This window comes from Dermacentor andersoni, chromosome 1, assembly GCF_023375885.2.
Source record: "Dermacentor andersoni chromosome 1, qqDerAnde1_hic_scaffold, whole genome shotgun sequence".
NCBI lineage: Eukaryota > Metazoa > Arthropoda > Arachnida > Ixodida > Ixodidae > Dermacentor > Dermacentor andersoni.
Genome location: NC_092814.1, coordinates 317,545,113 through 317,555,935, shown reverse-complemented (window position 1 = coordinate 317,555,935; position 10,823 = coordinate 317,545,113). Strand labels below are relative to the sequence as shown.

At 46.8% G+C, this 10,823-nt stretch overlaps 1 non-coding gene across 1 annotated transcript; it reads right to left on the bottom strand.

Annotated features, from left to right (window-relative positions):
• Positions 1-7,231: 7,231 nt before the first annotated feature.
• On the bottom strand, positions 7,232-7,304 carry TRNAR-CCG (transfer RNA arginine (anticodon CCG)). Its single transcript has one exon. It is a non-coding gene; the product is annotated as a tRNA-Arg (tRNA).
• Positions 7,305-10,823: the final 3,519 nt, after the last annotated feature.

Sequence of the window (10,823 nt, the reverse complement as noted above, 5' to 3'; positions counted from 1 at the left end):
ATTATCCTGTACTTGGTTGCCAACTTTCTTGACCTCTTCCTCCATTCTGTATCCAGGCTATTCAGGCACAGATACTATTGCACTTTAGCCGCACATTAATTTTTATCCAAGGTTCCTGTGTCTTCAAAACTAATTTTGCTCTGCGCTTCTCTGAATTCAAACGAGGCCCAACCCATGCCACACTGCACTGTCTCAATTGTGGTTTCGCCGTGAGCTCCGAAAGCCAACCAGCCTGGCGTTCTTTGGTTAACTTATAGCCCCGGCATTTCCGCTTGGAGTGTCGCCACCTGGCGGAGGACGTGGTAGTTAAGTGAATGGCACTAGGTGGCGGCACGTTAGAGGCAATAGCGACACAGACTCACATCCCACCCAATTTTAGGCTTGTTACACTCGTTTTTAGTATATGCTGATTTATTTACAGTAGCTGCGTATTTTTGGCATGAGAATGTATTATTAAGTACCATTGTCTTGTTGATACGTCATCTGCAAGTGAACTAACCGACGGTTTCTTTCTAGAAGTGGTTACAAGTTACCAAGATAACAGGTACGCCCAATCTGTATGGTTTCCGTCAAGAAGGCATTGTCTTCAAGACGCGATCGTCGATCATCCATGCGTCGCGTGCACAGACGGCACTGTTGTAGCGTCACGGGTTTACATGGATAGGATGGAAAGGGCGCTAGAAGAAATTATTATCGAATTTAATCTATCATACAACCCGTCGGGCCGACAGTATAGCAGCAGCTCCAAGGTTTCTTTATTGCGGATGACAACGTGTTGCTTTCTAACAGGCAAATTGATATGCTATGTCTAGCTAGTATCTGTGTACACGAAGGTGAGATTTAGAATTGAAATATAGCGTTAAAAAATCAGGTCTTATGGCATTCGCTCAAAACAGTGAACAGACGGTGTCCATACAGGACCGGGAAATACCTCAGTTAAAAGAATACAAATACCCCGGTTTATGGATAAACGAGGGCAATAGATATATGGAAGCACACGAAACACTAATGGCAAAGCGGAAGAAAATGCGCCCATAATGAAACACGTAGCTCATTAGGGATACAATAGGTACGAGATGCTCCTTGGTATGTGGATAGGTGCAATGGTTCCAGGACTTACAACGGGAAATGCACTTGCTTTCTTGAAGTCGTAGGTATATTCAGGACGCGATGGCAACCAAAGGTCCGTGGGGCGCCTCGCATTGAGCACTCATGGGAGAACTACAAATGAAAACTACAAGTCTACAGGTTTTGAAGACACGGAAGCTTGGATTAAAATTCATTTAGAAGAACAATTTAGGAATATAGAAGAAAGTAAATAGGTTGCAAGAGTGTTCAAGTATTTGTACAGGGAAAAAATTTACTCACAGTTGAGGAAAGGAACTAGAAAGCTTAACAGCAAATATGCGACCAGTTTAGTAAGCAGCATGGCAACAAAAAACATTAAATACAAAATCAGAGAGGCTCAAATAGTCTCCTTGGTAGCGGCAATAGTAAAGAAACCTACTATCAGCAACTGTCGAAAAGTTAGAAGCGAAATCAGGAAAGAAACATTTTATGATAGCTCAAAGGGAAGCTCTTTACTTTTTGAAGCTAGATAAGAAAACTATAGAACGCGTAGATGTGAAGCGAGGTATACCAAGGAAGAAGAATCATATACTTCCTGCTGTAAATCTAGAGAAACGATCGAACACCTTTATAAGAATGCGAAGATATCTACCCAGGCGCCAGTTTCGGCTCCGCATTGGCCTCCTTGTAGCCCTGTGGTTCAGGGATAGCAGGGGGAAAGTAAGCATATCGGCAATACAGATTAGTAAAAGGTGATTTCAGGTTTGTAGGGGAAAAAGTAGGGCGACCACAAACAAAGGAAGCGTACAAAAACAAATGTACCGATAATTGTACGGAAAGCTTGAAGCTGGTAATTTTTATCGGCTAAAGAAGATTGGTAACCCAGTAGGCGAAAACCACCGCCCCGTTTCAATGAAGACGCTCCTATCATGTATCTATGCATCCGTCCGTCCATCCGTCCTTCCGCCTAGGATGACACAATTGGAACTATATTTAGTCTCGCGTTCACAGAGGCACAGCTCGTCAGTGCTTTTGTCGTTCCGAGCGAACATGATCGCGTTTCAGAGAGCTTACTCAGCTATAGTATCTTTAATCCATAAAACTAAAAGCAGCGCTCATCAGGAGTTACAATCAGGAATTTTTTGCACATAATTTAAGCTTTCTGCACGGTTCTGGCACCGCACGTTCGACACGTAGGGTCCAGAAGTAACGTGAACAATCTCGGGCAGCAAGACAGAGGCATGCCAACTCGTGCCCACAACCTCTGACCACGGCGAGCCAACTACCAATAAGGAGCTAGCACGATTGGAATTTAACACTGTAGGACCCCTGCTAGCGGCGTAGTAACATGTAACAAAAGATGTTGTGCGTTTACTTTGGTATCATTATGTATATACATATACCGTGTGTTCTAGCTAACGTTAGCCAAGCTATTCAAGGAAAAAGACTATAAAAAATCATCCTGCGAGATATGTGTAAAAGACCTGTGGTGTTCGGTCGTCAGAACTATGGTGACTCAGTATCTTAGGTCTTATAATAGTACCTTGCATCGGCATTTTTCTTTTTTTTTTCTTTTTTTTGAACAGCTTGCCTAACGTTAGCTTGGACACCCTATATAGAGGAAAGAAGCCATTACTCAATCATGCATGTCTCACGCCGCGCATGACGAAATCAAAGTTAAATCTATCCTCACGTCTGGTGTTCAGAGAGGTGTAGCTCGGCAGTACATTTGTCCATCCGAGCAGCAGTGGTCGCGTTTCAGAGAGCTCCCTCTGCCATAGTAATTATCATTTATCAAATTCGCACTGGTGCTCACCGGCGCATATAGGGCTCGCAAGTCAACTATTTGTTCCAAAAATGCCACGCTTGCTCGCCTATGGCCCCCTGCGTTCGACACCTACGGGCCAGAAATGGCGTGAAGAGACTTGGGAAGGACGACAAAACGATATTCAACCCTTTTGGCCACAACCTAAGGTGTCCTGCATGCATGCATGGATAATTTGCGCTCGTACAAGCGTTTAGATGAGTTAAATCTTCTATACATGTCCTCCATGGCGCGGTGTACCTCTAAAACAGCGAAACCGTGGTAAACGCACCATAGGCACAAAGTTAGCTGTACAAGGCCCCTGAAAAAAAATTGGATTCTTCTTTAAGGGGTTTATGCCGTGCATCTAAACACAGTGCAACCACTTCCGCAAATTGATTGAATGCCGCATAATTTGACATTTTCAGACACGACGAAAATCATGCCACTTGCGTGTACACATATTCCACTGTGGTACTCAACGTTACGATGTCGCACTTTTCCTTCTCTCGAACTTATCCCACTACACCGCTCCGAACTGCACCACCCTTGTGTTCCCTAGCGGGATAATTGCACAAATGTATATTTCCGGCAGAGGGCCTTGCTCGATGGGCATCGTACCGCAACTAACTTGGTTTACAATCTACAAAACGCACTAGAGAGGAGCTGCCTGCAAATACCTGAACGTCACGCGCACTCTGCTCCCTATTGAGGGTGAGCTCCACCATTGGAAAAGCTGGCGCCACCGTCGGCGTGACGTGGCATGAGGGATCACGTGGACACAGCGGCCACCTCGGCTGCTTCGACAGCGCCGAAGCGAGCTGAAAACGAAAGTTTGGTGCCAGAAAAAGTGCACTCGCCAAAAATAAAAGAACAATACAGAACAGACGTTTCGGGCCCCGTATGGGTCCCTTGATCCCCATGAAAATGTAAGCATGGGCGTGCGGCTATTTATGGGTGAGGTGGCGCAGCGGTCGGGTGTATATTTCCGGAAGATTACCCCGGGCGTCCTGTTTATCGTGTGTCTAGTTGATTGGATGTAAAATTATTCTAAAAGCAAACGGGCAGATAAGTGTGTCTCTTTTGCAATGATGGCTGCCGAGTCCCAGTCAACGATGTGTCCAGTTAGATCGTGATGTTCCGCCAGGGCGTTCGCGGCTGTGTGGCCCTTGGCGACGTAGTCAGGTGTTGTTTCAAGCGCCGTTTAAGATTTCCGCTCTCGCCGGTGTACGAAACGTCACACTCCTTGTATGGTATCTTGTATATCATTCCCAGTTAGTCCGTGTGTTTCAAATCGTCTTTTGCGCGAACCACCTATTCGCCAAGTTCTCTGGAAGGCACGTGGGTGATTTCAATACCGTAGCCCTTAAATATTCGTGCAAGGGCTTTGTTTGTTCCCACTGCGCAGGGTACCGCCTCGCGCTTCACTGTTTATTTCGCCGTTTCACGGCGGGGCTTCGCTGATTTCCGCTCCTGCGTTCTGAACAGTTGCACAGGGTAACCATTGTTCAACAGGTTCCTTTTCACAACCTGTAGCTCTTGCCTACGTTTCGTGGGGCTGGAGCAGACGCGGAATGCCCTGGAAAGAGTACTGCTGCGACGGATCACTTTTGCCCAATTGGGTGCGCCGAGTCGAAGCTCAGGTACTTTCCTGTGTGTGCGTTGGCTTTCTGTACACACTAGCCCTCAAGCGGCTTGAAGTCTTTTCTATGAGGACATCCAGGAAGTGAATTCGCCAATTGTTTTCCTCTTCAGCCGTGAACTGTACACTAGGCTTGAAGGAATTTAGGTGCTCGAGGAAATGTGTTGCGTGCCGGCGAGGGATAATGCAGAAGCAGGCGTCCATGTATCTTAGAAATAGCTTTGGTCTCATCCCGAATGAAGATAAGGCGGCAATTTCCAGATCCTCTAGAGCAATGCTGGTGCAAACGACGAACACAGAGGCTCCTATCGCTGTGCCGAATACTTGCTTGTAATATTCCTTGTTAGAGACGAAGTAGGTATTCTGAAGGCAAAATTTTAGAAGGCGGCAAATGTCGTGGGATTAGAATGGCGTGCGTTCTGGCAAAGAAGAGTCATCCTCGAGAAGTTCCCTCCAGCACTCGTCCGCATAGTCAATAGGCACGCATTTAAACATTGACTTTTCGTCACAGGAGATCATGACTTCGTCATGGTCAATGCAGGCGCTTCTTATTTGCTCATTGAAATGAGCGGAGTCGTTGACAAAAGTGGGCCTGAGTCTTGCAAGCGGCCGAAAAATACGGTGCAGGTAGCCTGGCAGTTCGTACAACGGCGAGCGTGTGTAGTGCACAATTGGTCGTACCGGGACATCCGCCTTGTGAAATTTCGGCCGCTCTGCCACAACGGATCGGCTCCCGCGCTCTACGAACTATGAACTTGTTGATGCTAGTTACTGGCAGGTACATTGTAATGGAAAGGCAGCGTCAGAAGCACATTAATAAAAGGCATGGCATACGGTCATGTTTGTGCTATGAATTAATGTACTGGATTACAAAAAAGATGCAGCGGAAAATCGCACGCTGAGAAGACCGATAAACATACAGTGCGACGCAACCTAAGAAATAATATTGAAACGTCGAAGAATTTAGAAGAATAAAAAAAAGATTGAGTCGCCGCCACAGGATATCACAGTCACTGTAGGCGTCGAAGTCTCTATAACGAAATTATATTTCAACAGCTCTGATAACGTCCACGCAACAATGGTTACTTGTGTACTGTGAAATGCTCAGACTCTGCGGCCAAAAGTTCATGGCACGGTGCGAAAACGCGCTTGCAGCGAAAGCGAAATATTGTGCGCGGAAATGCATGCAGACGCGCAGTCGGTTGCTGTGAACCCGTGCGATCGCTGCATTGAGGCTTCATCCTGTTATGCTCCATTCGGTTAAACCGTCAGCCCACTATAAAAACATGTTTCACATAGTTTGTTCTCAGCGTCTGCCTACATTCCACGCACGAAGCCGGCTCGGGCGGCTCATCTCGGCGACCAGGCGCAGTGAACGTTCACTGTACGTATTCGGCAAAGAGAGAGGGTCGGTAAACGGTTCTGTGCTTTCAGTTTGCCCAAGATTATCATTTTAACAGTAAAAAACTTCCCTCGTTTTGAGAGCAGTTACAAAAATGTGGAGGAGGGCGGCCGCGTGGTGTTTTTATTGAGCGCCATAAGCCAAAACTATGAGGAGCACACCGCGTTATACCTCATACTACGCAAGGGTGCGCTTCCGACAGATGGCGACTCCGTAAGTCCCCGCCCCAATACCGTGCATGTGCGAAAAAATAACCGAAATGCGCTTTGCTACCTCTAGCGATTTTTGTTCGCCTGTGCATGGGCACTTCGCTGCAGAACGCTGTTTGCTCTGTGCGTCCCTAGGCGAATCCAAGCTGGCTCGGAAGCACGGCGTGCGCGGGAAAGAAGTCAGGCGCGAGGCAATAGTTGTTCATTGTTTCGCGATTGTAGCATATCAAAACATGAAAATCGAAAAGGGATGAGTCGGTCTGACTCGGACTACATTAATGCCAAAGCATTCGTCCTGCCGATGTATTAGATATCAAGGTAGCTGGGCAGATTGCCTAAACGAAACTCCTGTAACTGTGTGGAGACACGTTTATCTAGTACCCGTCAGAAGGACAAAATAAAAAAAAAAAGAAGCGTCATGATTTAATTATATAGCCGTAGACTGATCTGTACATTCGGTTACGTGATACATATTATAGTGACAACGCGAGCCTTGTCCTGACTGCGGGTAGAAAACGCACGTAACACGTTCAGGTAACTGAGCCGTAACTTTTCGCCTAATATTATCCTTTTTTATTGAATGGGAAGGATAAAGAACGCCTGTACGCATAACTCAGTAGTCCCAACAGATGGCTAATGCTCCGTTGAAAATTTCAACCGGATAAGCTAGCCCGCGTATGTGCACAATCAGAAAAATAAAATAAAAATCTATTCAACACAATCGCACATGCTGGCAACTAAGGCATCAGTAATTGATATCCTGATTGGCCACCATGAAAAATTATTGGTAACACGACCCTGCTAGGCCGCTGAAACAACTGCGATCTAACTCATGTCACCCACGTCTGAGCATGACGGTGGTCTGAAGGGGCGTCCCATGAAGACAAGCGGACATGTACCAGTATATTCTGCACGTTGCATGAAGATTAATGCCGCACCAGTCCAACAAAAAAAAACTTCCAACCGCAAAATCCATGACAGGACTAAAACTTGTGGTTACGTGATGCCTAATAATGCGCTTATTTCACTCGGCCCCACGTCTAGGAACCACAGGCACTCCATAAGTGCAATGCTGTGCCATGCAGCGAGAAAAAAAAAAGGTTTGACGTCCGCGACAGGACTCGAACCTGCAATCTCCTGATCCGGAATCAGGCGCCTTATCCATTAGGCCACGCGGACATGCAGAACATGCAGGTACACGCTCATAAACCGTGACACCATAGCAGCGATAGAGACTTAATTGCCCTTCATATTATCCATTGAAATAGATAGAGGGCGCAATATTCCCCGAAGGAAATCGTTGTTTTTAGGGGTATGGCTTACAGGCAGCTTTCGCAGATACGCACCAATTATTTGCTTTCGAGACGAAGAGGAAGAGGAGAGGAAGTTTAATCAATAACAACTTTGTTCCTAGTCATGCCATTTGTTTAAGTAGCTTTCGTCCATAGTACAGGAGCTGAGATTAATGTTTCATCCTGCTCGGTCGGCTCTAGCCTTTTGATTTACACAACCGTTCACACTCAACATTCCATCATCTTGGCGCTGTAGTGCTATAGAGAAAGACCGGAGTTCTCGCGAAAAGGGGTATATCTCGAGCTCTGACGGCATCCACAAATAATGATATGACAAAGCAATTACGAGCACTCAGCGCTTTTTTGTTTTTCATTAGTGCTCCGGAGCGTGCGACGCCTTGACGGATGTGCATTGCTCAATTCCAGTAGATACGGCTATATTTTCCCAGAGCATCTCCAAGTTCACTGTTTCCACCAAGCACTTCAAGAAAGCGTATGAAAAAGCGCGGACACGCAGGCGCAGACAATGTTTGTCTGCCAATGCCTGCTAGCGCAGAAACCAGCGTCTTCCGCTGTGATTCGTAGAGAAGTCGCAAAGCAGATCTTGGAGAGTCTCGGGCACTTCCCGGCGTTCCCAGTACGGGCTGTCCGCACGGTCGATTGAGATGGGCATACGTCGAGCGAAGGCGATGCCCAGGCAAATTCAATGAAGCATGCTTGGTTGGCATCGCTTGAAACATAAGTATCGTTGTATCAGCAAATTATGCTCCCACAATAGCAAAAAAAAAAAAAAAAATCCTACGATTACCTCATTGGGAAGAGGCTTCGTGAACCATAAGAAACTTCCCAATAACTGTAAATCTCGTTCTTACTTAGTACGCCACAAAAGAATCAAGAACTCTAGAGATGGGTGGCGAGGCCTCCTTGAAGCTCCCCTTACACCCTGGCATGACGTCATGGCATTTGACGCCGTCTTCTCGAACTTAATTTGTTTTATCGGTAGAGATGAAGCATATTGTAGCGTTAAAGTGCCAAAAACTGGACTTAGCAAGCTTCGAGAAGCTTTCCTTCAATAAAATGGCTCCGATACGAAAAAATACTTTGATATATGCGTTACTTCACGATGGCGTCCCAGCGCCGAGGTTTCGGCGCGAAGTGTTAAGGATGGTTTGCGAACAAACCTATTGCCGCAATAAAAACGAAAGTGGAGGTTTTAAAGAATAACCTGTAAGTTTAAGCTCATTTAATGTTTTGTCTCTTTAAGCTTTTACATTGAGCAGCGTTATCGGACATGGGTTGCTTCAGCCTTGGCTCGGCGCTGCATACCAAGCGATTATTTTTGAGGGCTGCCTTTTTGCCACTACGTACAGGTTCAACCCGGAGAACAAACCGAACACCCTCCCGATCAGTTTCCAGCCGTTCGGTAAAGGCCCCAGGGCATGCCTAGGGTGAAGTTTCGCTCTCTTCGAGATGAAGCTTATTCTGTGTAAAGTTCTCGCCAGATTCAAGCTTTCCGTGGATGAGGAGCACCACGAGGTGAGCGACAAAATTCTCTCGCCTTTGCTCGTCGGCATTCACGTTGTCATATCACGAAAAACTGATAAAAATTGCTAGCTTTCTTCTCAAAACATCCTCGTCCATCTTTCGATTTGGATTTCGTAACCAGGCAACCAGCACATAAGCAATATTAATCAACGTAATGTTTTCCTGCCTAGGTAGACATAATAAGTAACATCGAGTGCCTTATAGCTTCCGTACGCAATAACAGCGTGTGGTTTTATGAGATACTATGTAAAAAGCGTTGCTTCTATATATGGCCACAAGGGATTATTGGATGTGGCTGGTACAAGGCCCTATCGATGGTCCATACAATAGTTACTTCATTAAAGAGCAGCACAGGCATAATGCCTTCCAAATGCAGTCGGACGTCTTAACGAAGTCTGCAACAGGAGACGTTTGATACGCTACACAATTCCAAGAATGCTCGCCTACTCGGTCAAGTGTATGTTTTCACACCAGTGCGCTGTATTGGTACAAAATAAAATTTAATTACTGCCTCTGCTATTTCAGAATGGGCTTCAGCTGAGCTCTGCTTTCATTGCTTTTTTCGTCCCAAATGGAGTCTGGATGAAGTTGGAGAAGTCACAAGTGTGTTCAGAAGACCTGTGATTAGCTTTATTCTATTTAGTTGTCACCAGAGCCCGTGCCATAGTTTCGATCAGTTTCGTTTGGTCGAGATTGATGTGTTTCCTTGTTTGTTTTGCTTTATATCTTTTGTAGCTTGGTTTTGCTCGAAGATCGCTTTTGTTTTTTTGTACTTTGGTGTTGTAGCCTCCTTTTGTGTTGCAATTTGCTTTTGTTTTGTAGCGTGCTTCAGTTTATAGCAGGCTAACCTTGCTTGATCTGCCGGACCCCCACTCGCTCACCCGTGGCACTCGTCAAGGTGCTGTTCTCTCTCCTACCCTTTTTAATCTTGCTATGACCCCTCTCGCCTCCCAACTAGCCCAGATTCCTGAACTCCATCACATCTTTTATGCCGACGACATCACCCTCTGGTGTTCGTCTGGTCCTCCCGGTCACGTACAGGACACCCTGCAACGTGGCCTCGATCTCATCAACTCCTTTCTCTCCACTGCTGGCTTGTCTCCTGCTCCGGAGAAATCCGAGCTTCTCCTTCTTAACTACTCTTCATACCAGCGCTCCCACAACGCCCTAATCTCCCTCCATCTTTCCGGCTCTCCCATTCCTATTGTCCACCAATGCAAAGTTCTTGGCTTCCCGTTGCATGCAGCCAAGAATGTGCAAGCCCTCCACCACGTACGCTGTCAGGACTCGTCACTCGGTAACTCACCTCCTGCTGCGCGTAGTCACTCGGCGCTCGGGCCTCCACGAGGCTCATGCGTGCCGAGTTGGCCATGCACTCGCTCTCAACAAGTTCCTGTACTTTGTACCTTACGTTTCCTTCACCCACACTCAGCTTAACACCCTTGTGGGCCTCTACAAGGCAGCTCTCTTCTGCTAAGCTCACCACCTCTTCTGCTAAGCTCTTTGCCACAGGCCTCTTCCATCCTCTGCGTTCTCTTCTCTCTCTCCACCGTGACTCCCATCTAGCCCTGCTTTCTCTTACCCGTCAGGGTCAGTCATTACTGGCCCAGGCGTGTATCTCTCCCATTGCCGTTTCCATCTGTACCTCTTCAAAATCCACCCCGGCACCCAATCTTCGCATTCTCCCCTCCCGTCCAATATGTCCCCTGTCCTGCATGCCGGCCGTCGTCACGCGGCCGCGCAGCATCATTCCCCCCTCTTTACTACCCAGGGAGTAGCCTACACGGATGCCTCCTTCATAGCTCCTCGAGGTTCCTGCGGCTACGCTATCTACCATCCCCACCTCCCGGCACCTGAAACT